General features: G+C 34.8%; 1 protein-coding gene across 4 annotated transcripts in view; it reads left to right on the top strand.

Annotated features, from left to right (window-relative positions):
* DIAPH3 (diaphanous related formin 3) overlaps positions 1-27719 on the top strand; it is a 202019-nt gene that overhangs the window by 149789 nt on the left and 24511 nt on the right. The gene's annotated exons all lie outside the window — the stretch shown is intronic.

Raw genomic sequence — 27719 nt, 5'->3', positions numbered from 1 at the left:
AGGTTTTATCAAGTTTAAATCTGCTCTATTTTTGTGATCAGAATTACCAGTTGTATTGTTAATGCTTGTGACAGGGCCCATCGAGTCAGATTATTTCTTGTGGAGAAAAAGTCTTGCTGCATAACTAATATGAAAAATATACATTTGGAATTGCTGAATCTTGGAAACGTTCTAATGCCTTTAGAATGCAAATAATATACACTAGATTTTAATTGACATAGATAAGATTGGTATGTTTTGTTCCCATTCACAGTGCTTTGTATTTTTAAATTAACAACTAAATATATCTCTGTACAAAACTACCTGTAAAGGTTACAATTTCCTTTAACTGCAAAGGGCCATAGACTACGTGAGATATTGTGGTGTACTCTTTTGCTGTAATTCCCATTCAGAGCACTGTATGACACGAGTAGAATTTCGGTATAGTTTTAATGTTGTACTAATAGAGGACCTCTTTTATTTTTTTGGGAAGCAGAAGAAAGCACTTAATTTTCAATGACTGAGATTTTGCACATTAGAAGCATTTCAAGCAGCTAATAGCTATGGCTGATCTGAGTTTATCAATTATTTACAACAACAGTCAAGGAATATTTGCAGCTTGCACGTTTATTTCAAGCTGCTTAAGTTCAAATACACAGAGCAGCATATCCAAGACAGTGCAGAGCTCACTGCAGCACAGAAAGCTGCATTATTCACTAAGTTTTCAGTAAGGTTTTGCAGCCCGCATCAAATTTTCTGCTGCTATGGCTACACATTTCATTGCAGTAACATAAACCAAGTTAATGTTATCTGAATTGCATGAATGCAAATTCAAGATGCAGCTTTGATTGCATATATACACATACCTTAAATGCAGCAGAAAGTGTTCGTCTTTACAGGCAGATTGTACTAAAAATGCTTTGAGTAAAGAAAACCTGTAATAAAATGAAAGTAAAAACAAAGCATATTGCTTTTTGGGGCTGCAAAGGTTGAAAGAAATCTTTGACTTTTATGGTAAGAGATAGTTGTAATTACTATAGCTGCTTGTTCAGTAAATCCATACGCAATAGAATAATTTTCATGTCACATGTAGTCTGAAGCATTTAAAGACCTCTGTATAATAAAATCCTTATGAGCAATGTCAATTTCCCAATTAAGCAAAAGAAACCCCTTTTTTCTTGTTCGTTGGATTCTTTTCATCTCATATTTGTAATAGAACTATCATCTGATATTCATATTAGTGTCTCTGCTACCTTATATTTGACAATTGTAGCTGACAGTGAGCTCAAGCTCATCTTAGTTCTTGAAACTGACAGTGTGACCATGTAGAGGTCACGTTTATTTCATCATTGCTGTATATGACAGCAAACTGTGATAGGCATTTCAACCTAGTATTTCCTTAAATCTGTTTCTGTTTCTGTCTTTTCCTCCACCGTATGTAGTGAATGTTAGGAAGTACCTAACACTGGAGAAGCTATGAAACCCATGAAGATAACATTTTACCCAAAACATGTTAGTAGTAAAGATACTTTTTTGAACATTACCAGTTCTTTGCAGTAGACACTGCTTTGAAGGCACTATGCCCCTTAGCCCTGTAATCTAGAAATATCAGTACCTCTGGTGGAGAAAATTTTTGTAAGGCTTTGTAAAGTTTTACTCAATAGACAAGTTTCCTCAGCAGAAAAATTGGAATATCCGTTGGCACTGTTATGAAATGAAAACATTTAATAGGATTTCTTTAAAAAATGGTTTTCAGTTGTTGCCATTTTAAGACCAAAGCTTCACTTCAATATTGACTTCATAGGTCAAGTAAAATTGCTGCTTATTCTAACAGAAATAATTCCCCTGAAACCATCTGCACTGTTTATAATAAAGAGTTTTTTTCCTAGAGCAGACAGCAAAGTTCAAAGAAACTGACCATAAAAGTCAATTTTGTATCTATGGGGGAAAAAAAACCCCAGCAGATAAGGAAAGTGAATTTACACATTTTTATTTCTTTGTTTAGAACTATTTCTTCATTGCCATAGTTGCAAACACATGCAGTCACAAAGATGTCCCTGAAGAATTTACATTCCAAAATATCTAGGAAAAAGATTAATTTTGATACAGAGTTTTTAGGATCTTTTTTAGTAATCTTTCAGTCATGTAATTTAATGAAGAAAGTATCAAAGTCAGAAGGGATGATAGCCAGAAAGAAGAGTTTGGAATGAAAAATTAGATATTTTGATACTTTTTTTTGAGGCTTTTTCTAACAAAATACCCTTCATAATAAAGACTGATATAAAAACTCTCATTTATTTATTCATTTATTTATTTTAAAATGGTGAATGCTGAAAAATGGATGAAGGCTCTGTTAAGAATTGAAAAGGGTACTTCAAATTAGTAGTAATTGCATATTAGTACTGTGAAAATACTGATACAGACAGAAAGAAAAGGTTATCTTCCCCTTAGTATAATCTAAACACACAGTATCAACCTTAGCACTACGTGTATTTAGAAAAGGTGAAGAGGAATTGTACTCCGACAAAAAATGTCTTGTGAGATTTCTCTTATCAACTCTCATGAGTAAGGTGGCACACATATCCTCCACTCTGTGTCTTATAAAGAATTATATGTGAACATAATATAGACATAAAACAGAACCAAAGCTTTTTAAGAGTAAAAATTTTAAGTACCACCTTGAGACAAGGTGGACCTTATAACAGGACTTTTTCCCCAGAGGTCTAACAACTTCATTCCTAAAGTGTGACACTTTGAAGATGTCAAATTAGGCACTCAGAAGAGCTAATTGCTTTTGTAAATATCTTGTCAGTGTTCATTGGTACTAGTTGAATAAGACCGCTTCTCTCATGGGAGGCAAGGACATTTTCTGCAAGATAAGAACTGTAGCAAAGAGGTGACATTTGAAAGCAGTGACACTGTATATTCTATAATTGCACATACAGTAAATGTCAGCTTCGTAATCATCTAGGTAGGTAACCAGATTTCCAAAAGCTACACTGGACAAGTTACATTTTCAGCAGACTACTTTGAATATATATCAGTGGAAAATCTTAAATCTGCAAAGGGAGATGTAATTTACCAACAATTTACCCATATTTGTCTTTTCATTGTTTAGTCACGCAGAATTTCCCATTCAAAGACAATTACCGAGTTTATATGTATAGCAAAGAGATTCTGTCACTTCTCAGAGTACCTTTCAAGTCTCTTCTATATTTGTTAAACAAGATTTTAGGTATAAATTTGCCAGTCTCTTTCACTTCTGTTTTCTGAATGTTAAGAACAAGTACTATCTAAACTCATGACTCATTCTTCAGAGGCTTCTAGAAATTTGATCTGAATAGAATAAATGATGTAACTGTTCACTGAACAACAGCCATAAAGCTCTTTGTAATGTGGAGGATTTTAATATATATATAACATATACATATCTATCTTCTTAAAGGGGTTATCTTTCTCTAAAAAAAACTACAAACAAGCCACAAGTGACATATTAGGTGGGAAATTTTCGTCAGCTAGATATTAGAAATGAGTTTTCTCTAGTTAAAGACTTCACTGGGTACTAAATCTGAGATAGGAACAGTGTATGATTCCTGACCTGAGTCTGACTCAATAGATGACTCTTGTGTATTTCCATGATACATGACTAAGGCAAAATCTGCATCAATAACCCAGCAAAATAATCTGAAGCCCCCAGAAACCCTTTCTAGGTGGAGATCATGAGTGGTAAATGAAGGAAATGCAGGGGCCAAATGCAACTCTTGCATGAATGGCAGGAAGAAAGGTGATAGACAGACTTCCACTGAACGATCTGGAGTAGTGTGAGGTAGTTGGACTGCAACCCCCCTGCTCTTATGCTGATGTAGATTACAAATCCAAGATGAGAAGCTACAGTTTAAGTATTTTCAGGAAAGAATATTTAGATTTTGGAAGATATAGGGCTAATCAGTCTATTCACTTTCAGCATACACTGTGAAGTAGTTTGACTCTTGTTCTTGTCATGATGATGTTTGGGATTTTTTAAAAAAAAAAACACAAAACCCCCCAAGTTGATTGTTTTAACCAAACAGAAAAATTAGGTGAAATCTATGCAATTTCCTAGAAGACTTTACTTCCATGAGGATAAGTAGTCTGTCCTTCTTTCTTTCTTTGAAAGACTGTAACTGTCTAGTTAGTAGCATGGTCTTTCTGTTACCATATTTTGTCACAGTATCTTAAAAAGAACACTTATTTTGTAATGGTGAAGTTTTTAATTTTGAGGGGGGGGGAAATTTTTTATCATGCTTTTTTGTCTCCCGATATTATCTATTTCCATATAGTGGTGAAATAAAAAAAGACAAAAGCTCTTACCTGACCCTATGAACTTGACCATATTTGCCTTAGATTTTAAAAAATCGAAAGAATGGCATTTGAAAAACTTAGAGTGAATTTATTCTACACTATTCAAACTTGCAGTTCTTGATTTTCTCTCTCCTTGTGGCATAACAAAACGATAAAATAAGAAATTGAAAAGATAACATCAAGAATACTTAGTGTCATAAACAGGGAAATGAAATGAAATCTCAGCAGACTTTCAGCATTGGCAAATAATTATTCTAGAGGTTTTTCTTTTTATCTGTTTTCTTAGGCTTTAAGCTTGTATTTGAAAAGAGATGAGTGTACATGGTGTGTTAGAATACAGTGCACATAAAAATGCTTGAATTAGCTGTGGACAGTCTATTTTTTGTGCTTGAAGCAAGATAGCTTGTAGGAACAAATTTGGATATCACAGCCCAGTTTCAGGGTTTCGAAAGAGATTTGGATATCTGTGTACAGCACCTAATCGAGCTATGGCAGTTTTAGAACTGTGTCCGAGAATGTGGCAGGAATCATCATCAGCCTTCCCCATCCAATATGAGTATTTGAATCACTAGATGCAGTAACATTTATTATTTGTGGTGGTAATCTGTGGGCAGAGGAGCTAATGAACCGAAGGGAATTTTCCAGGGATACTGAAAACATGGTTTAAATCCTCTCCCTGTGGGAATAATAGAATCTTGATGAACCAGAGTTAAACACAGCTGAACAAGAGCTTTCATTGCCGAGGTTAACTTTGGCTCCTAAATTTTACTGGTCTTTTAGTTTGGTAACTTAATAACAACAGAATAAATTACTATCAGAGTTGGGTAACTTAACTGAAAGGCAGTTACTATACTGCCTTTAGATACTAATAGATACTATTAATAATACTATAGTAATACTATTAGTAATACTAAATAATACTATAAGATATGCATTAACCAGAGAAATAAGTCTTGAAGGTGGTGATCTTCTAGTTGTTTTTTCTCACCTGGGGGGAAAGGATCAGAATATAAAACCTATTAATACGTAAAGACTTCTACTGCTTTTATAGCTTTGTATAAGGTTGGCATTTTGTGTTTGCTTGGTTTTTTTTTACTACAGTCATAATTACATTTGGTAATTATTTTTTTAATGTTTCCTTGGTTTCAAAAGGAGAGATTAATCCCCAAATACTCTCTTTCAATTCCTTGTCAAAATTGCTTTCTTTTCTGTGCATAAGCACAGAAGCATTTATCTGAGGGCATATTCTTATTTCAGTGGGTGCATTTTATTGCTGTCATTGCCAGAGAAGGTAGACTGAATATATTTTTTCTTCCTACATTCTAAAATGTAAATATTTCCTTTGATCCATCTTTTCCAAGAGAAAGTGAACTTTATGTCTAATCTTTCACTGTGCTATCACTAGCTCAAGAACTGGCTGAATCAATCTAATGATTCCAAACCTGCTGATTAACTCGGATGAGCATGATGCCAAGTTAGGCAATTAGGCTGATGCAGGAGCTTGGGGAGGACTTTGTTACATTTTGGTAGGAATTTATAAAATGAAGTAACATTAAATGATAACTGCATCAAAAGAAATGCTACAAGCTGATAGACTGCCCTATCCTTTCCTCTGATCCTACACCTTTTTTTTTTTTGGTGGGGGGGAGTGGAGAATGGCTTTGGTTTTGGTTTTCATAGAATCATTATGGTTGGAAAAGATTTCCAAGATCATCGAGTTCATCCTTTGACTGAACACCGCCATGCCAACTAAACTATAACACTAAGTGCCACATTCAGTCATTTCTTGAACACTTCCAAGTATGATGATTCTACCACCTTCCTGGGTAGCCCATTAAAAGCTTAACCATGCTTTCAGTGAAGAACTGATGTCCAACCTGAAGCTAATCTGGTGCAACTTGACCCTATCTCCTTTTGTCCTGTCACTAGTTGCCTGGGAGAAGATATTGACCCTCAGCTCCTTACAGCCTCCTTTTAGGTAGTTGTAGGGAGTGATAAGGTCTACTATGAGCCTCCTTTTCTTCACACTAAACAACCCCAGCTCCCTCAGCCACTCCTCGTATGACTTACTCTCTAAACCCTTCACCAACTTTGTTGCACTTCTCTGAACACACTCCAGCACCTCAATGTCTTTTTTTGTAGTGAGGGGCCCAGAACTGAGGGTTTGAGGGTACACTGCTGGCTCATGTTCAGCTGGCTGTTGACCAGCACCCCCAGGTCCTTTTCCACTGGGCCTCTTCCCAACCCTTCTTCCCCCAGCCTGTAGCATTGCAGGGGGTTGTTGTGACCCAAGCGCAGGACCTGGCATTTTGCCTTATTGAACCTCATGCAGTTATTCTCAATCCATCGATCCAGCCTGTTCATATCTCTCTGCAGAGCCTTCCGGCCCTCCGGCAGATCAGCACTCCCACCCAACTTGGTGTCATCTTCAAACTAACTGAGAGTGCACTTGATCCCCAGATCATCAATGAAGATATTAAACAGGACTGGCCCCAGTACTGAGCCCCAGGGAGCACCACTAGTGAGTGACTGCCAATTCACCAGCACTCTCTGGGCCTGGCCATCCAGCCAGTTTTTAACCCAGTGAAGAGTGTACCTGTCCAAGCTCTGGGCTGCCAGCTACTCCAGGAGAATGCTGTGGGAGACAGTATTGAAGGTTTTACTGATGGCTGGGGAGACTACATCCACAGCCTCATTGGTCACCTGGTCATGAAAGGAGATCAGACTGGACAAGCAGGACCTGCCTTTCCTAAACCCATGCTGGCTGGGCCTGACGCTCTGGTTGTCCTGGACGTGCTGTGTGATTGCACTCAAGATAATCTGTTCCATAAGCTCCCCCAGCATCGAGGTCAGGCTGACAGACCTGTAGTTCTCAGGATCCTCCTTTTGACCCTTCTGGTAGAAGGGCAAAATTTGTCCCAATTCACATTGTTTGGTTCTTAAACTGAGATCTCCAAGTTCTGCTTTGCAGGCATCTACAATTGCAGTGAAAAGTAGGATCAAAGCACTAAACACATAAGTGCTCTATAACGTTAATTACTCTGGGATATCAGATACTAAGCATTTTTAACTGACCTCCAAAATTAATCTATATATTTAATCTCTTGATGAGATGAAATACCTCATAAATAAATGCACAGTTTAGGGTGTTTAGGCTCCTTGTTGTGGATAGAGAGAAGCACATGCCCATCTCAGATAAGAACTAGCTTATATGAACTGTTAATAGTCAATGAGTTCAGGCCTCTAAAGTGCTTGAGGCTGAGAGACATGATAAGGTTTCTCCATGTTTTAGTTCTCTGTCTATAATAAAGTTAATAAAACAGGGCACAGCATACTCAATATTGCAGATAAAACAATAACTTGAATAGCTGCTCTTAAAGTTAGTATTCTGTCCTGGGCAACGAATGATACAAGTGCTTCTGAGGGGGAAAAAAAAGTCATTCTCTTACATGCATACATAGAAAATGTACATTAAATTTGAATAACTAACTTTGTCATGCCTCCAAATTCTAATACTTTGAGACTCAGCTCTTTTCCTTTACTAAAGAGTGTGTTTGTGTAATTTGTATTACACTGCTAGCTGCAATAATAATATTTTTGAGTGTACTCATGTTTCATTAGACTAGCTGGATTAAAAGTAAATGAATCAGTACTGTGGCTTTAAATTATGCAACCTTTGTGGTATGCAAGGTGAGTCATAATTTCAGCACAGATCAGCGTAAATCAGGATTGATGCATGAGTAGTTGCAAACTCTGTTCTGACTATTCGGCACAGAATAAAAAGTACTTTGCTATCAAGTAATCCCTAGTTTTATAATTGTACTGTAGATGGTAGTCTTCCCCTTTCTCTAAGAAATATAAAATAATTTTAATTCTATGTGATCCATCATCAGGCAACTACTCAAAAAAGTAACGTTCTTAAATGCTCTCAAATGTCCAGTAGCAAAAATAAATGAAGGGCAGAGTGCATTAAGGGATTTCCAGTTGTGTCTCACAGGACAGAGAAAACTGCTGTGAGAGAGCTCTTGGGAAAGCTCCTACTCTTGCTGCCTTTAGCAGTAGTTTCCTGACTAATCAGTCTCCAAGCTTACCCCAGTGCTTTAAGTCTGTTCTTTCTCTGTTGCCAACTGCTGACTGAAAACAGGACACAGCCAATTACTCTCTGCTGAGTTTACCCAGTCTCTGTTTATCCACCTAACAGCAGTTGCTCCAAGATCATTTTATTGAAAACTTGTTATGTAGTGAGATCTCCTATTATAAAATGTTGGATTTGTTTCAGTGGGGTCAAAAATACATGAATCTTACTGTCTAATATTGGATTATATTTTTTTGAATAGTTGCATCTTATGGGACTGAAAACAAAGCATGCTCAGGTGGAATTAATTTCTTCCTTTTCCACATTCCAGTGCCTGTAAATTAAAAAAGGTTTACCTTAATTATTGAAAATTAAAAAATAAACTGTTATGACTATCTTTAATTGAGGATACTACTAGCAGTATTCCAGTTTCTTGGTTTGGGGTCTGATCTTCTTTCATGAATCTTTTTTCTTCCTTTCTATTTATGTCTGAAGCTGTATGAGTGATATCTCACTATAATGATAGTTTTACTTGTTCACAACCACATCTTGTTGCATTGTTATTCTAAGCCCATCTTTTTTACTCATCTATCAGTGCTATGGCACATCAGCACATTCAACAGTACCACTTAACTATTGTATGAAACATTTTACTCCTTCTTCAGTCTGTAACTGCAGATTTAGCCTAACAAAAAGGGCATTTTTGACCTGTGCCAATAAACTATAAAATGTACTGTGGCCTAAATGAGATTACTTTTTATAGAAGTCTTTTACATTCACATTAGTAACAAAACTGGTGAAATTGTGCATGTTGAAGGAACTAAATAACCAGAAAGCCTGCAAAGGCATCTCCAGCTAACGTTTTCTGGGAAAGCTATTGTAACCCAAAATGCAGTATACTTTTATTATTTTTCTAATAACTGAAAGTGCAAAGAGATGCATTAAAAAAATTTTATTCCAGCTACTTAAGAGAAAGCTAAATGAGAGGCAGGTCAGCAATAACTTAATGTACTGTCCAAACTTCATAAAATATTTTTAAATAGCCATACAGTTTACATCCTTTCAAAGATCTGGGGAAAAGGTGGTGGGGTGGGATTCAAACATCATACACTTAGATCTCCCATCCAAAACTGCCTGTCATTCAGAATCTGGATTTGTTCAGATATTACTATAAGATGCACTTTAAGATCTGCTAGCTGTGGGATTGCACCATACAATCCAAAACAATTTTCTTTATCTCTTCTTCTACAATGCCAGTGCACTGGTAGTTGTGGGGTATGTTTTCTTATACTTAGTACTTCTTTGCTTTTGATTTAGCCTATTTGAAAAAAAAAATCACCAAAGAAATAGGAATTGCTTATTACCTTTAGTTTGAAAATCTTTATTCCCTTAGCTTTCATTGACATAGTGAAAGTTATTTCAATGTTTACAGATAAATAATACTATTCTGCAAGTGATAAAAGAACTTATTTGGTCAAGAACAATTTTTAATAAAAATACTAACTGTATTTTATATGGAAATAAAGTGTGACTAAAATTAATCTTCCAAGGTTTGGTTTTGTTGAAAGTAAACTGAACAGACTAGGGAGAATTAGGAAAATATGCAAAATGGAAAAGCTCTTCTTAAGCTTGCCACAGTGTATGCTAGTAAAGGACATGCTCCACTGCCTTATGTTCTTGGCTTCAGTTGCAGATTTCAGCCTTAATTTTATTTTTAGTTATTAATGCATAATTCTCTTTACATCAAGTTGTCCACCTTCAAAAACTAAATTGAGTGCAGTAAAATTTTATAATCTGTTAGTTTTCTTGGAATATGGTAAACATGCTAGTGGAGAAGTCCACTTCAAGGTGCTTTATGTTCGGAAACCGCTGCTGCAGCATTTTCAGATTTTGGAGCTAATGGTATAATTTGTACACTTGCATGAGGTACACTAATGAGAAAAAGTATATTGTTCTTGAATTGTTTTGTTCTGATGAAGCACAGTGCTCCCCTGTATTATCAAGTTCTGTTGCATGTCTTTGGGACAAAAAGAGTTTGGTGGTTTTCATGCTGCACAATACTGAAAGTACCATAACTGGTATTTCAGGTTCTTGTGATTTTCTTGTATGGTGTATCAAAAATATTAAGGTTGAGCTTTGAGCTTGTGCCATTTTCAGTACACCTTGAAATCCTTCCTCCATTTAATGAAAGTAACATACTTTAACAGATGTTTCACCTGTTGCCTTTGAGGAGTTTCTTATCTTTGAAGTATATGAGCAGTGTCGGATTTAATAATAGTTCTTACACTTGTATAGAAGTGGTATGTGGAAGTGAACAAATCTTTCAGTTTATTCAGTAAATAAGTCCAGGCTTATTAAGTCAGCTTAGAAATAGAATTTCTATCAGTTAAACTTTCCACTGGGATTTATGATTGGAGTGTGTATAATAACTCATTACTGATCAATGCACGAGAGATGTTCTGTTGTAATATGTATTCATGGGAAGTATCTGTACTCATTTTCATTTTACATTTTTGTAAATAAAGTCCCATTACTTATTAACAAAAAATTGAGTCAACCTTGAAACTCACTGGATCACAGTGCATCAATCAAACAGAAGCAATGATTTTTCTGGGATACTCTTTATTTCAAAATAGGTTTCCAATGAATATTACTTATTTCTTCCTTGTTGGCAAATTACATTTTCAGGAGTTTAAGGAAAGAAGAAATACTGTGGTCTAACCAATATTATTTGTCAAACTAAATTAATGCTTGAAGCAAGTTAATAAGACTATCTTCCAAAGCAGCAAAAAGATAATATAAAAATTTTCCAAGTGCAATCGCATGCACTTATGATAGAAATTTTCATATTTCTTTATCACAATCGGAGTTTACCTAAGACTTTCATTTCTAATGCAGTGGAAATAATTACAACTTGAACTTGGGGCAGAGGGGCTATTAATTTAAAGAAAAAGTGTTTATAGATTTTTCTTGTTAGATTTTAGAAATTGTTTGGTTTGTGCCCATTCCTTTGATACTTTCGAAAATGAAAGGAAATAGGGAAATAAATTATTTCAAACAAACTATGGTGCTAGTAATGAGATTTTGTTTTATCTTCACTTTTTAAAATCTACTCTTGTAATAATCGTTCTCCCCCTTATAAAAAAAGAGAGAGAGAAAAAGAACTTACTTTGCAGAAAGAAATCAATGACGTATCTACATTTTTACTCTTTCTCTGCAATATAGGAAGCTGTCAAAAAATGTGGCAGCTGACATCATAGTCAAACTGACTCTTGGAGACTTGAAAGTACTAGTTTCTTGGGGTGAATATTTAATTACCAAACCAGTTCATTGGCCCAGCTGCATTAACATGAATCAGCTGAAGGACTGTTTATAGTCACTATTCTGAGTGGAGTTTGCATTTGATAAATTCATAAACATTACCAAAAAAAATTATATTAAGTCTTTGATGTTTTCAAAGGTTTAACAATTCGCAGCAGCTTCCTGAATTAAATGTGTGGCCCAACAGGAAAAAGCAGCGTGAAGTTCTCTGTTTTGTTTGGGATAAAAGTTTTGAAGAGTGTCTCTGAAACACTTTATTTACATGTTTTATTTTCTGGTACAGTATTTTCAGTTAGTTCAGATTCAGCTCAAATTAACAACTCTGTGTGCTTTGGGATAATTAAATTACTGTTTCCTCTTATCTTGACTCACCATGCAGACTATTGCCCACCCCTGTAGCTGCTTTTACTTCATTGCTATAGCAGCTCCGTTATTTTGGGATAAATCTTTTCTTCTCCCCATCAGTTTTTGTGAAAGGAATGTAAACCACCTGTGAAAAAAATTAGCATATTTGGACAGACTTCTTGCATTTGATTGTCTGGCTGTATTCCAGGTGTTTTTATGGCTGTGTAAGGGAAGGAGTAAGAAAGGTATTTCAACTGTTCCTAGCTATTAAAATTGACCTGGATGTACCCTGGACTGGGAAGGAGGGGACGGAAGGATGAAGAAAGCCAGGTTCGTATGAATTAAAGTGGGAGGGATGTGAAGTGTGGGTGTACGGGTGTATTAGCCTGAGCCACAGCCGCCGTGTTGGGAGCGTCACCCAGGAGATGCCACTGCATCGTCCAGGCAACCTGAGTTGCCACGGTGACAGCGCGCAACCAAGGGACAAGTACCGAGTGCTGCTGCTGCTGCCTGGGCCCTCGCTGGGACCGCGAATGGCAGATGAGTGTTAGAGACCCCCCGCCCCAAACCTGGTTCTGGTAAAATGTCTTCGTTCCCTGGCTGAAGCGATGCCCAGCTGAAGGCTGCTGCCAGATTTCTGAAGCTGTTGCACATTCAGCGAAACTTTATAGTCGTGGGTGTTTCTTTTTGGCATCTGGTGAATAAACGCACAGCTTAGAAGGAAAACAAATACTGTTTCTGCTTTAGGGAAAGTAGTGATGATGCAATTATTTAATTTTTTTTTTTATATTTATGTAGGAATGCGTATGATTACTAGTAGCACAGGCACTCTTAATTGCCTCCCAGGAAAATAACATAAAACTGAAATGGTCTCTCCTATTTTTTATTACATATATTTGTTATTAGATTTGTTATTTGAAGTAGTAGCACAGTCACATAATTTTTCCTGCACAAGTGGGCATTATCTGTAGTTTCAAATGTGCGTTGTAATTACTCAGCTCTGGATGAGGTTTTTGAGCCATGTGTCTTTACATACCAAAAAGAATCCTTAAAATAACCAATTACATTCAACCTTAAAAATTTCATCAAAGAAGGACATCATTTGTGTTTGTTCCTGAAAGGTGATAATTGCTCCGCAGTTAAAACCAGTAACAATATTTTTAGATGACTGAGATTTGTGTTACCATTGTACCACATCAATGATCTTAAAAGGCAGAATGTTTGTTTTTCTGCTTTTCTCTCCTGTCTGTGCACATATATCTATTTATAACATCCAATCCTTTCACTCAGTTTTTTCCTTCAACTCCAGGAAAATGTTTGAAACTGCCTGTAAAATGAGGGTTTTGTTGGATTTAGGTTTGACGTTTCTTTTGGTTTTTTGTTTTTTTTTTTTTGTTTTTTTTTTTTTGTTTTTTTTTTTTTTTTTTTGTTTTTGTTTTTTTGGTTTTTTTTTTGGATGGGGGAAGAGGTGGTGAATATTGTTGTCGAAGTTGTAATGCGACACCCAGGAAGATTTAGGAGCAATCCTAGGCTGAAAATAAATGTGGTAACTCTTCCTTAAGTGAGTCTGTCATTGAACAGAAGGCTGACTGCCATCAAGAAGAAGCACTTCTGCCACTGTAGATGTATTTGGGGAAAGGGGGGAGTAATGGAATGGGTTATTTGATGGGGAGTTTGTGAACATATTACCTGAGAGAAATGTCTGGAACAGAGCTGTGCATATATATTCTTTTTTTTTCTCTGTTGGTAAGACAAAGAGAAAAAATAAATTTTACAAAAAAACCCCTACATTTTTCTGCATTGTATTGAAAACCGAAATTTCTTTCCATTTGGCATGAAATATTTGCTTTTCTGAGAGAAAGGAAGAAAAAACAATTGAGAAAGAAGGAGATGGATGTTACTGCCTTTGCTCAATACCCAGATTACTTCATCATTTAGCCAGGATATGAGAGACACAGATTCAGTTTCTTTCCTTTGTGTGAGAATATTTGTGAATTTTCTAGAAATAAACACGTCACCTACCCACCAGGCTTAGCTATTCTTTCCTAATCGCTGCATGCTCTGAATATCTATGAGTAATGAAACAGTCCCAATGGTCTGAGTCTAACTAAAAGTCTCAGTGAGAAATGGGTTTGACAGAGTTAATCAAGACATCCAGCCACTGCACTGGACCATCAGCTTACTTTTTAGGTGAAGTTGCAAGGTTTATGGCCTTGGTTATTACAATTTAAATAACCCTTAGGTCAGGGTATAAAATCTAAGAAGATATAGATTGATCCGTGGGCCTTTTTTGTGAGGTGCAGCATTTTCTGTGTGGATGATGTACTAGTAGAATCAAAAGAAAACATGCCTGCAGCCTTTCTTTTCACATTTTTTATACAACCCTTCTTCTTGTAATAACCTGTGAAAACATGCCACAATAAGTGACAACTTTTTTATCTGTCCTTGGAGAAACAAAATCCCAAGGCACCCTCCCTGAATACCTTGGGAATAAAAGCTACTGTTTGCCATAGTTCTCTGGATCATAGGACCAATACTACTACTTTATACTTTTTTCCCCCCCTTTCTTTCTTTTCTTTTCTTTTGGAGGTTCACATTTTCCTACAGGATTCAAATTAACACAGCAACTTCTGAAAAAAGTTACTGTTCTAATTTCACTTTGTATTTCTCCAGATCATCTCCCTCATTGCCCTTTTCTGGGACCTTCATGGGAGATATTGTTTTTAAAAGATGATGAATCAATTTAGGCAGAAGCAAGATAAATTATTCTACACTTTCAGGAAAATGTCTCATATTTTTCTATCAAATGTTCATCAATATGTATTAAGGTCTGGTGTCCAAGTACTAACCAGTCATTTCCTGGGTATTTTATCTTTTTTTTTTTTTTTTTGCTTTTTTTCCATTAGTTATGGTTAAGATAAGCATTGAAGAGCATGTTTGTAATGTCCCTACCATATTTGCCTACACTAACAGAAAGATATAAGATAGCATTTAGGTTAGGCTTTAATCCCAAATGACAACTCCTTCCTAGTGTATACATTTTATGAGAAAATTAATTCATTCTTTCTTAAGTTTTACATTGTTTTGCTAACATCTTCCATCACCTCATCAGCCCATTCATTTCTCTAAATGAATTCCTAGAGTCTGGTACATCTGTCAGATTGATGCATAAGGAAAAAACCCTATTCTTTTTGGACTGGCTGCACATTAAAGATTGAAGTAATTGGTTGACAGTGGTAAGATAACACTGTAGGCATAAATGTTCATTGGGTAGCAGGTGAAGTTTTGTGACTTTCTGTAATGTAAGAAAGCAGCCTCTTGATTAATTCATTCTGTAGCATTCTAAATCTGTACGGCTTTTGTTCCTTTAAAATCAGTGGGTTCTTTGATACATTAGTCTGCCTGTTCAATACAAAGTATCCAAGAAGACTGTTAGTTGATGTAATTTGCCCTAAGTACCCAGGGAAGGAAACTCAGAAAGGCAAGTTATGTGGAAACCAGTTATAATCTCATAATCTTGCTATAAACACAAGTGGAAGATCTCAAAAGATATTCAGTTAAAACAAATTTAAAAAAAAAAAAAAATGTGGCAGCATCAGAGGAACATCGGAAAGGGAGTTTCAGCCAGCCTATGTGTGTGACCTCGTTTTGGTTGTTGTGGGTGTTGAGCTGAGCATGGTAGGAAAAATACAGAGTCTATTTATCATCTCCTGCTTGAAAAGTCTGCATTTCATTTAAATGATTCACTGTTCAACTTGCAGGTATAATTACTGTAAGGCCATAATAACGGGTCAGAAAGAGCAATTTCTTTTTGGATCAGGTGATAGTATTACCTAATAAAGAGAAAATTCTCAGCAAAGATGTGTCAATTTATTGTTAAGATTACAGAGCATGATTATCTTAATTTGTCCTCCCATCTTTAAAAATGATTGATGCTTTATATTTTCTAGGTATTGCTCTGGTACCAGTGTATAGGAGATTCTAAAAGAAACCAGTTTTATACATTAACCTTCCCGAATAGTTTATGCGTTAAAAATTATAACAGTAAAGTGAAACCAGATGGACTGAGTAGAGTTGACAGCACCTTTCTGAGTGATGAAATTGCTATTGATTTATGACAAATGCCAGTAAAAGCAGGCAGGGACTGTTTTGTTGCTGTCAGATGAGAACTGAAAGTAGGCAGGTTTTGTTATCAATCATTTGTTGTTGGTGTAAGACAGTGGCAGGCTGTTATAATTGATTTGATAGCTCCGTCTGACTTGAGCTCTAGTGGCCACCGCACATCGTGGCAATGCAGCAGAGTAGAGAATTGACATGAAAAAGAAGTGACATGGCTCCTCAGAGGCCAGGTTGTATGATTTAAAGGTGTATGCTTGTCAAAACATTTTATAAATCAGAATTTTCAGACTGAGATGCGATTTACTGATAGCATACAGTTTTGAGGTTAGTCTGGAAATGGGCTTATCTTATATTGTAGCATTAATTTAATAGATGTTTTATGACCTAAAAGGATTTGCATGGGTAAAGAGACTTTTTTTTCCCCCTCTTTTCTTTGCCTTGAAGAGCAGCTTATATGATTTCATTCATTTTGATGAAGCTTTTCCCCTGATATGGTATCTGTCCCAGTTATGCCTACTGTGATTGTAGAGTATCACTATTATTCTTTGATCCTCTGTAATAGGCTGGGGTTTGTGTTTTAAAGAAATAAAATAATAATGATGCCTACTGAAGACCTATTAGAACTATTGGATAAAGCTTTGGGGACTTAATTCTGTGGTAACCCCAAAGTATTCTCTTATGTAATGTCCAGAAGACCTTACTTGTTTCTCTGTGAATTTCTGATTCCTGAACAGTTTTAAGTTTAGGGTTCCGCCTGAGTTAATTAACAAACACAGTCTTCGGTATTCCCTGTAAGGGTAAGCATTATAGGATTAGAAAACACATAACACTGAATTATCTTAAGAAATATTCAAAACATATGTAACTTATGGATACATTCCCCCTTTTCCTCTTTTTAAGTATGAATTATAACAAGTAGATACAAAGTTTATTCCCAAACGGAACTATGTTACGATGCTTATTTTATGTATATAAGAACTTGAGAAAGCGTCATTTACTTTATAAAAACCGAGGATTCATGAACAAGGAAGGACTCAAACAAGTAGGTGAAAGGATCACTTATTTTTAATTCCATTGCTGTGTGTCCATACAAAAAGTCAGTAATTCTCTGACTGGAGCAAGGAAAGTATTTTTGCAATAAAAAAATGAAATACTGATGATGTCCAGCACTGTTCAAAAATAATTAATTCATCTACAGTAAATGTAGAGTAGGGCTGCTAGGTTAACATGGAAAAATAGACTAAATTAAGTGATTGAAACAGCCTCGTTTGTTTGTTTGTTTAGTTAACAGAGGGAAGGCAAGGAGAACATATATGAGTGTGTGTATAAAATACACACAGATATCTATTATATCTAATATAATTATATACAGTTACAATATATAGAATATGTTTGCATATGTTTGGGAGGGTAAATGTTAGAAAAGAAATGTTGAATTAACAGCATACACACAAGAATAAGGGAAGATTAGTAACAAATGAAAATAGCATCCTAGTACGATGGTTTGGTCAAACACTTTAAAATTTCATCTATTAATCAGCAACTGAAAATATATTAACATTATCATTGAATATAATTAAGGAACTGGAATCTCTTAATAATTATAGCCTATATTTTAACTGATTTTTTCCACACTAATTTTTTAATTTTTCCCAGTAATTCCCATTTACTTAAACGACTCATATTTTTTTAGATAAAATATTCTCTCAAAAGAGATGTTCTTTGTATTTATATTATAGAAAAAAAATGTTAAAATTTTTGCACTCCAATGTCAAATATAGCTAGATCTTTTTAAATATATATGGGCTCCATAAGTTCTTTCAATTTTATTAACATCCCTGTGTCAAAAAAGCAAAAGATATTATTTCAAAGTAACATTATAGATAGGGTGAAGAAAGAAAAGAAAACTGATGGACATAAAGAGGGATCATATTTCATACTGCTTCTAAAAAATATTCCAGTTTAAAGAGAGTGTGGATAAGAAGTGGAAATCTGCTTCAATTACATGGGTATTTTGATAAAACACTTGAAGCTAAGATTTAAACACAACACAAAAGGAGTATTGAAGTCTGCAAGGAACATGCAGAGAGCAAGAAAATTGAAACAACTAGGATTAAATATGTAAGTAAAGGCAGTATTATGGGAATAATCTTAAAGACCTTGTGTTTCTATGAGGAAAAACTTGTAGTGAGATCACTGTTCCAACTCCTAAATGTTATTCTAGGAACAGATACCCAAAAACCCTATGAGAAGAAAGTTTCTGAAGAATTTGCACTTCATACAGTCTGTTTATCATCTAAAATTTTACCTAGGCATATTCACAGCAAGGCATCAGAGCATAGGTGGAATATGCTTCTGCAGATTACTGAGCAACTGCAATAAATGTAAAAATAGTGATTAAAAACCCTACACAACTCTCTGATAGAAAACTATGCATTTGATTGCTCTACTTTTATGCCATTTTTATATTAAAGAGTAACACTTTAAATCCAGTCCATTTAAGCTGTAAAATACCCTGAAAGGTCTGTTCCACAAGAAACAGGTCTGGAACTTGCAGAAGATGATCTGGGTTAATTAGCTGTAACCTTTAAGACACCATTCCAACATGCTGAAGTTCATGGGCTTTGACACAGGTAGAGTACTGAAATATCAAAACTGCTTGTGTCAAAGGTGATTGTGCTTAATGACATATCTCAACGAGTGGTGCCTCTGTGTCTTTGTCTCACTATTTATCTGCCTCACTTCATCATTAATGCTGATCTCTTCATGGTTGTTTCCACAAGCAGTGTATTTTTATATCCCGTGATCTGTTTAATACACTAAGTTCCCCAGTTGAGTAGACTGCTTGCTCATTACAGAGCTGGCAGTGCACTGAGGACTCTTACTGAGATCAGAGCTAAACTGGCTGCTCTGCACTCATGGTATGCTCATTATGCTATCGGTTTCTAACCTTTACCTCCTGCCTTACCCTAAAAAAAATCTGAACAAATCACTTCAGTTATTGAACTGGTATTTCTCTCCACCACTAATCCACAATTTTTATTTTCTGGTGCTGCTTTAGACTCCTGTGTCCTCTTGGCAAAATTTGAAACAATTCACTAAAATGTAACATCAATACTCCAGCCTCTGACTCTAAGGGTAAAAATTCTAGAAATTCTATCTTTTCTAGATACTGTGAGCCCTCTCTTTTTTGAGTACAACTATTTGACATGAGCCACATAATAGTAATTTCCAAAACCAGTATTTGTACTTAATAGTTATTAAACATTAAAGGTAAAATTTAATTTTACATATCCTGTAAACTAAATAAGATATGGCATTTGAGCTTAGTTACAGAACGATAAAATGAATAGCTTGTTTTCATAAATGTAATTTCACTACTTGGGCAACTTTTTATGAAGCTAATAGGTAGCTACTGATTTTTCTTAGTGTACTAATTCAGAGACTCTCCTTCTGGTCACCTGCATTAGACCATTAACATTTCAGAGAGCATTTCATTAACATTTACATAGTATCTCATCAGACTGTTCTTTGACTTGATATAGTGTGAGACCAAATCACCTCTGAGATTTCCCAAGGTGCATCTTGCCTCTGAAGCTGGTATGTCAAAAGCCCTTAGGAACTTGCAAGTGTTTCGATTAGAATATAGTGATGGGACTGTGACTCAGACAGAGCTTTGAAGGAAGTGTACTGAAAGACACCAAAGGCTCCTTATTTATCTTCCTATTGTCTAAGAATATAAAAAGAATAAAATAATTATGTATGTAGTGAAAAATCAAAACTGGTGGGTGAGCTGGATGACCTTAAAAACTTCAGAACCCATTTTAATCCTGCCCTCAATGTCCTCTGAAAAAAGTTCATCTCCTTCATCCTCTTCTATTCTGCATTAAGAAACTTGGCTGAAGCTGAGCAAGATTACTTCCTCAAGCAAGAAGCAAATTGCCCCATCTCTAGAAACTTCAAATTCTCCCTCCCTGCAATGGTCAGGAGATGATAAACAGCCAACCTCTCTCCTTGCTACTGTGGCCTTTTCACAAAATGGATGTTACTGCATCCATGCAGTGAACTGTGAACAACAAACTTTACAGCTATTTTCTGTATAATCCTGTTACCTAGAACTAAGTGGAGATAAATAAATCACTTGAAGGTGTTTAAATGTTATCTAATGCTTTGGTGGGTAGGAGAGCAAAGAAAGCTTTCAGTGTTTGTCTCTGCGATGTTCTCCATGAATCTTTAGGTGTGCTAATTTAATAGTAAACCAGCGGGAGAAATTAACCCAACTCAAGAGAGATTACAAGTCAGAGTTACAATTTGCTAAAAGATTACAATAAATACAATGATACAGAGGAAAACTAGTTTTAACCCCCAAAGACAGGTGTATAACCCAGCACTCTGGGACAAGAACAGAAGACTGTTCGTTAGGCCCTGTGCTGAGCACCCCGTGGCCCCCTGGGGTGCAAAGTGAAAGGAAGGAAACCTGTTGGTTCAGATGATGGTTGCAGTTCTAAGTGATGATTGCAGTCCTAAGTAATGATTGCAGTCCTAAGTAATGATTGCAGTCTTGTAAAGAGTGGCAGTCGGAGTCCTGTTGAAGTTCTGGTCATCTTCTGAATCCAATGAGTGGTACCAGAAGTCCCAAAACCCCAAAATTATATATGCTCAGATTCAGGTGGGAATGCCCAGTACCTCACCCAGGGCAGGGAGTTTCACAGTGGGTGATTTTAGCTTGAAGTTTTAATTGCATGCATTTTAAATGATTATGTATCCATTTCTACTTTTTGTGAGTTTATTATTATATTTTTCATGGTTTTCAGTCAATTATTGCTATGCAAAGACCAATGCAAAAGAGGAAATTGGTAGGTTAAGGTAAGTAATGCAAAATGTTCCTTATAGAGGGAAATTATTACTTTATTTTATTTCTTTGAATTGCAGTTGGGCAAATGTGATTTCTAAGTTGACTGTGTCCTTTTTCTAAAGCGCTTGAAAACATTTAGTCAGATATGAATGCCTAGCTAAATCCTACTGAGATATGAACAATCTCCATCATTCTTTATCTTCCTAAAACCTTCCAGTTTTCCCTTTCACCATAGTTTATCTGTTTCTTGAGTGGAGAGGAGAATATAAACGATGACTCACTATTCTTAGAATGTTCTTTAAGACTCTGTGTTCCAAAACTTTGCAAACCTAAAAATTACAATGTGGCTATCACCTATCACAATGGTTTTATAGTAAGACATTTTACTAGGACGAACAACGGACTTTTCTCTTCCACCTGTGTGTGTGTGTGCTTATAGCATATTAACACTTGTAGCACTTGAAAACATACATTATTACATTATCAATACGGATCTATCTCAAATCAGCCCTAGCCATGCCAAATTATCTGTAATTCAGATGCTTGAGAATTAATTCTTCAAGTATTTGACTATAATATTCATTATCTGCTTCCACATCAGTTTCAGTATGTTAATGTAATGCATGTTGTCTGTGTGTGAAGATATGTTCCAAATGGAAAGAACCAACTTTAGAAACATATTGTAGGTTGTGGTATCTAATGCTGCTATGACATTAATGCATATATAGTGTGTATTTCCATATTGCTAGAAAAGGATCTGAATGTACTGTATGAATTGTAAAAAGGAGGACATGGTTGTTCCTTAGTAAACTGGTACTGAGACACCTGATCATATGGAAAATTTACAATTAAGGGTTTTATCTCAATTCAGGGGAAAACAGCTAAGGGGAAACCTACCAGAAAGGATAATAATTATTCCCAATCATCCTGTAGGTCTGGGGAGTTAGGAAAATAACCTGTTAGTTTTGTTTGAGACTCGTAATTTAATCTAGGATGGTTAATCCTACACTATGGATCAGTTGTAGACATGTAAAAAATAACAGTTTGAAAACTATCCACTGAAGTATTGTAGTTGGGAATGGAAATGAGTATATGGTTTGATCTGTCGATCTAAATGCCTGGGTGTTTACACTGCCATTCTAATATTAAAGCCTTCACTTCTACCAAATGTTTATGTGAATATTTTCAAATTGAGTAGTTCACCTGATCATTCACTGAGTTATTCATAATTTCCATATTCATCACTACAGAACTTTACATTTAAAAATCTAATGAAACAAATGGTTAAATATAGTACTTAGAAGAAAGTTCAGAAGCAAGGAAGAAAACTGCAGGGAGAAAAGGGAGAAGTGTTATCACCTGATAAGCATGACTGACACAGTAGTACATTTTGTACTTCATTTTTGCATATAAATGCATTTTAAGCTTCTGATGATAGAAATTCTTACATAGTTTAGTTTCCTTGTTTTTTAAGATCACTCAAGCTTCTAATGTGAATACAGCAATCATTTTCCAAATGAAATCAGTATATTCTTTAACTCAAGTTGTAGTATTTATAAATTCTTAGACTATCACTGCACATATCTCTTCTGCAGTTGGAAATGTAGACTGCAATTGACTATAAAGCTTAAGGAAGTTTGATCATGCTTTCACTGAGGTGCTGCAGTACAAACCTGTTCTTATGTCCATGTTTTATATCTGTTCAACTTTCTAGAAAACTGAGTTTTAAGTAAGATTAATCTGATTTAGATATATAAGTAATTGAATTTAAAATTGTCTCTCTCAACTCTGTTTATTATCACTGTGGAATTTCTATTAATGAATACCAGAAGGAAATTTACTTTCAGAAGATGGTTCACAAACATAATTTAACTGTTATCATATTGTCTAGTGCATCTTCTCATTGATACTTTAACAAGAGTTACATGAAGTTTCATGTTTTGTGTGACAGCGAGCCACAGGGTTTTTTTCCAACAAATCCTTATATACCTGATTAGTGCTCTTGCTGTACTCTTTTTTTCCCTTGATTTTGAGTAAAACAAAATATGGTTATAATACTCAGAAGAAATAATAAAGTCACTTTTTCACATGTCAGATAGCTCTTCTTCCTTTCCTTATTTTTAAGAATCATAAAACTTAATGGATAGTTAAGAGTTTATTTAATCTATTTCCCTTTCACATTGTGAGTTCAAGGATACAGATACCATTCTCAGTGGGGTTTTCTATGAAAAAATTAGGCAAACGCATCCACATTGTTCAAAAAGAGCAGTATATATTTTTTTTTTACATATTTGTTTCCTTTTTTGCTTCTCTATATATATGTATATATATATTAAACAAAATTACTGAATGGGGTATCTCACTGCAGAAGAAGAGACAGCACTGATCTTGGCAATAAGAGGTTTATGTGGACTTTTGAGATGCCTTTATCATCCCATGTTTTTGTTGGTATTTTGTTGTCTGTAGATGAAAGAGTACAATAATTTTTTCTGTCTGTCCCTGTAAATTAAAATTTTCAGACATCCATGATTTTTATTAGTCTCTTGATACCTGAAAGGAAACAGTCACTCTATTTCTTGTAGATCAGTGTCTAAAACTGGACAAAGAAACAAAGTTGATGAATGGAGAATGGAGGCATGATTCATGTATTTTAAAAGATGATGTCCTGTTCATGCCTTGCAGAACAGCTTGGTATTTTGACTTCTGTGAGTGATTCTCTGACACTTCTCTCCTTTGTTATTATTAGAATCACAGCTTCTGGATTCTTTCAGTTTTCTTAATTAAATCTTTTTTAAAAAAATTATCAAGTATAGCTGATTTGCTTCGAGGGTACTTTAACTAATGTCCTGGGTCTGATTTTATCTGACTTGGATTTTTGGTGGAGTTTCTTTTAAAATAGAGTCAGCTGTGCATTAGTGCTCTGTCACTGGCATTAATTATGTTCAAAATGCAAATTTAGTGAACGGTGAAGTAAAAGAAGTTATTAAACTATTTGGCTTTAGTGGTCTCATGCACTCAAAATTTTTCTTCCCTTTTGAGTGATGAACAGTCTTATTTGGTCTCCTCCTTATCAGTACACTTATAGGGTGATTTTTATTCTTTCTTTGGTAGTTGTATCTCATTCTGGGCACTGATGTTGTTATTTTGTCCTTAAGCAATTGCATTATTCTTTGTATATATTCATCCTTACTAATTCTCTCCAATGACTGCAGTTTCTGTTTTTCCTTTCTGAATTTCAACTCATATGAGGGTTCGTGAATTAATCAAGTTGATTTCTTACTACCTTTTCTGTACTTTCTCTTCTTGAGATAATGGGATTTTGTACTTTTCTATCGCCTTGTTAAAACATGCCAATATTTTGAGTCCTCTTTTTCCTAGTATTTATTGCTATGGGAACTTCCTTCACGAAAAATAACTTGGGCAGTATTTACAACGAAGCTACTGAAACCTGTATTTACTTCTCCTGTTTAAAAGTGTTCTTTTGAGGATATAAACTATTTCTAGCATTAATCTAAATTGGAATGTTGGTGTTCCAAACCACTTTTTATTAATAAGCAGCACAAAGTAATAATTTCTCCTCTGAAGATTGAGTAAAGTGCTATATGCAATGACTTGAAAACATTCTTTTTTCAAAAGAAAATATATTCTTCTGGAGAAAAATCATTTTTTATTTCACTTCTTAGTGCATCTAAGAAAATAGTATAGATAGGTTGTCTGACACCAGTTCAGATATCTGGAGTATTTCAAAATACATTTTCTGGTAAGATTTCTACTTGATAAATTTTCTCATTTCCCATATTAGAGGTTAAGATAGGAAGCTGTTCATACTGATCTGTCAGCTAGACCCGTAGTGAAGGCAGATAGTACACTAAAAAAGAATTTTTAAAAATATCAAATGACAAAGTAGGAAAAATTTGAATTGTAGGAGCATTTGGGAAATGCAGAACGTTTCAGATGACTTGAGTCTGAGACCATTTGATAGTTAATGATTAACATGCACATCAAATGACACCCATCCATTATGTTTTTCTACCTTCTAGAGTTATTGTCCTGTATATTCTACAATATATGCAGTTACAAGGGGAAAGAAACCTTTTCAAGGATTGTGATGCCAAGATGTAATTGGGATGAAAAGCAGCCAGATGACAGACTAAATAGACCTAATATCACATCCCTCAAATTAAAATTGCTTCTTCTACTTGCTGAAATCCTATAGCAGGAAAACCCAATACAAGATTTATCTTCAGCAGCAGCATGGGTCAGGAGATGTTGAACACAATGTGAATTTGAGGAGATTAATATAAACTTAGCTAGACGGAGAGGAACATGCTAAATACTATAAAATTTGTTCATCTGTTCATTGAAAAGATCTTGATATTTGGACAAAAGAGGTTTTCTTTCTTATGTTAGGAAGGTTAAAAATTATTTTAAAACTAGCATTGTTCCTCTTTCAAAGGACTGTTATCTTTTATTTTCCTTTTGTTGACTCAGCTTCATTTATAGATGTCTTTTCATGTATTTGTCTTTTTCCATTAGATTATGTAAATATTATTTTTGAATCCTTGTAATGCATTTGATAAATCTTTTTTCTCAGAATAAATTAGTTAAAAAGTGAAATGCCTTTTCATAACTGAGCTTAGACTGACAGCTGTGATTTGTGAAGTCACTGTTTTGAAGTATTGGCGTAGATATTTAGTAAACTTGAATTGGCATTAATAGTTATACTAAAGCTTGTGAGTCAAAAAAGCTGAATGTAATGTATATGTAACCATAATATCTGCTTATGTATAAAATGTCTATAGACATCATTATTTTTATATCTTTGTAACTATATATTTGTTAGTCTCAGGCATTAGTTTTTTCAGTAGTATCAAAATCAGGGGTTTCAAGAATATCAGTAGTGACAAATATTCTCTGTAATAGTTTTTGTTCAATGTAGATTTAGACGTTGTTACTTATATTTTTCAATTTAAGGAAAACAGTTTGGTTTTTAAAAAAAGTACATTAAAAATTGTGAAATTTTCCACTTTTGGTTGGTAAACACACTGACTTTTGTACCTAAATCACTCACTAGAATTCAGAGCAGGTCAGTTACGTCTGAAATTCACTGACTTTAGATTGACCTGAGTAAAATAATGTTTAATAAAAAACTATTTTACAAAGAATCTCTACCATCAAACAGTATTTCAGATAACAGTGGTTGTCCTCCTTTTTTACTTGCTAAAGTGTTGAAGAAAATTAAGCCTTTTAATGAAATGTTACTGAAAATATCTAGAAAGTATTGTATATTATGAAAATATCTAGAAAGTACTTGTATATTATGAAAATAATCATAGTGCTGATTAATATTTATTATTGTTCATATTTGTGATTCAGATTTTTCCTAAGCTCATTTTTATGCATATTTACAGTGCTAGTTCATTTTCAAGGAATAATAATATTTTAAGCTTTGAATATAAGTTTCCCCTTATGACAGTTCTACTAGAAGAGAAGCTCAGTTTGCAAAGTCTAATTACAGTAAAATTCTGATTCCATTAGCCTTGTAATTGGCAAGAATTTTGGCCATAGTGGAATTATGGTGGCAAAGTTGTATCAAAAAAAACCCCAAACCCAAAAACTTTTAGATTTGGGTTTAAGGTTCTTTAAGGTAAAGTCATGTATTAGGCATTACCAGATTATTTTTCAGCAAGTGCAGAACTACTCTGAATTATTACAGTGTGAAGTTCTAGCTATTTACTATAGGAATGTAAATAATGTGGCACAAAGCTGTGTTTATAATGACTAATGAAAACTGTTACGCTGCAATCAGAGTGATGCAGAGCAACAGGGCAATTCATTAGGAGAAAAACAGTTAACAAACAGCTTAAGCATGTCAGTTTGGACCTTTTCCTTTCAACTTCAAAATATGTACTCTGGTCTTGGTTTGTTATACTAAATAATTATTTCCAAGGAAAAGTAGGTAAGGAAAAGTAAGGTTATTGTTGCCTGCTCATTCCTGCTAACTCACAAAAATGCATAGAGGAGGGGTCGCTTTTGGCTTTGTTATGAATACATAAATATGCTTGCCATGTTATGCTTGTTAAACATACTGTACTTGTGATTTGCTGCAATGAGATGTTGATTCAGCACAGCATATAAGCACATACATAAGTCCCTCCTGACTTCAAGCACCTTTATTTAAATTCAGTGTTCGACTGAACTAGAGCAGCAAGTCAGTAACGTAAATCAGGCAATCTGGACTTAAATTGTTATACTTCTAGACTACGGCTTCTGTAGTATTACCAATGTGTGTCTAAAAAGTCAGTGCTGACATTTGTGATTGATTTTTCTGTCCCTTTCTTTTTCTATCCATTTCTTTAAGACAGCATTACAAGAAATAGGGATTATAAAGGCTGTATTTAATTTCTATTTCTCTTTTATACAGAAAAGATATATAGGGAAAAAGGCAACAGTCACAAGTGCTAAATGATAAGCTTTATAATTTTGAACCCAAAATTTAGAGAGATAGGAATACTTACAAAGCACTTTGCTTTTTTTTTTTCTGTATGAAGCTGTTTTACCCAATACTATTGACAAAACCATAAATGTCATTATCTTTAAACATTAGCAATATTACATACTGAAATCTTATTGTGATTTTAATTGTATTTGCCCATATATCATAATTTCCTTTGTGTTTTCATT

Source organism: Chiroxiphia lanceolata, chromosome 2, assembly GCF_009829145.1.
Source record: "Chiroxiphia lanceolata isolate bChiLan1 chromosome 2, bChiLan1.pri, whole genome shotgun sequence".
NCBI classification, from domain to species: Eukaryota; Metazoa; Chordata; class Aves; order Passeriformes; family Pipridae; genus Chiroxiphia; species Chiroxiphia lanceolata.
The sequence above is the reverse complement of the archived record's forward strand: the minus strand, read 5'-3'. Positions and strand labels throughout refer to the sequence as shown.